Below are 969 nucleotides of genomic sequence, written 5' to 3' on the forward strand. Positions count from 1 at the left end.
CCCCCCCCCCCCCGGGGGGGGCCCCCCCCCCCCCCCCGTCCCAGGCCCTGCCCCCACTCCTCCCCTTCCTCTAAGCCCCCAGCCCGTCCCGCCTTTTCCTGTCCCCGCTCTGCCCTTGACCCTGTTCCTGCTCCACCCTCGACCCCATCCCCGCTCCTTTCCCCGAGTGTGCCCCAGCCCCGCTCCTCCCCCTCCCTCCCTCCCAGCGCCTCCTGCATGCTGTGGAACAGCTCATTGCAGGAGGCAGGAGGTGCTGGGGATGGGGGAGAGGGAGTTGATCAGCGTAGCCACCAGCGGGCGAGAGGCACTGGGGGAGAGGGGAGTTGACTGCCGGTGGGTATTAAGCACCCGCTAATTTTTTTCCTGGAGCACCCATGCAGTTGGCGCCTATGACTGGAGTAAGTGCTGTTTTGAGTCTGTAACTGGTCTCTTCCACGGCATCCCATGGCATCATAGGTCACGTGGAAGCACTGGAAGTTCTTTTTTGTTTCACTGCAACATTTTGGTCAGCTCTGTGCTCTGTTTGAGTATTATAACCTATGCTTGCAGGCAGGGAGATTCTAACTGGTCTTTTCTCCCCTCTACAATCCTGCTGTCTCTGTCCATCTCTTTCCTCTTTCAGCAGGCCCAGAATTCTCCAGACAGCAACTTATGACCCTTTATCTTTGCATTCCATAAGAATGTCAACTCTTGTAATAATGTCTGGTGAGGATCACACAAGCTGTGGCCAAAGTTTAATATTCAAACACACCATGAGTTTTAACTCTGGTTTATGAAAGACTCAAACAAGGCAAACTACTCTGATATTCATTTGGAGAGTTCTTTGTGGAGTCCACATCCACTTGTTTTCGCTCTTCTTTAATCTCTTTGAGTCCTACTGCTGATACCACATCCCAGACATTGCTTCTCCCTTCCAAAAAAAGTTTGGCTGTATTGAAATACTTTGTACTTTGCTGAGAACAGGACTGA

At 52.8% G+C, this 969-nt stretch overlaps 1 protein-coding gene across 1 annotated transcript in view; it reads right to left on the reverse strand.

The window, feature by feature from the left end:
* MAP6D1 (MAP6 domain containing 1) overlaps positions 1-969 on the reverse strand; it is a 27,179-nt gene that overhangs the window by 4,266 nt on the left and 21,944 nt on the right. The window lies entirely within an intron of this gene.

Source organism: Terrapene carolina, unplaced genomic scaffold (assembly GCF_002925995.2).
Source record: "Terrapene carolina triunguis isolate 2854851 unplaced genomic scaffold, T_m_triunguis-2.0 Scaffold88, whole genome shotgun sequence".
NCBI lineage: Eukaryota > Metazoa > Chordata > Testudines > Emydidae > Terrapene > Terrapene triunguis.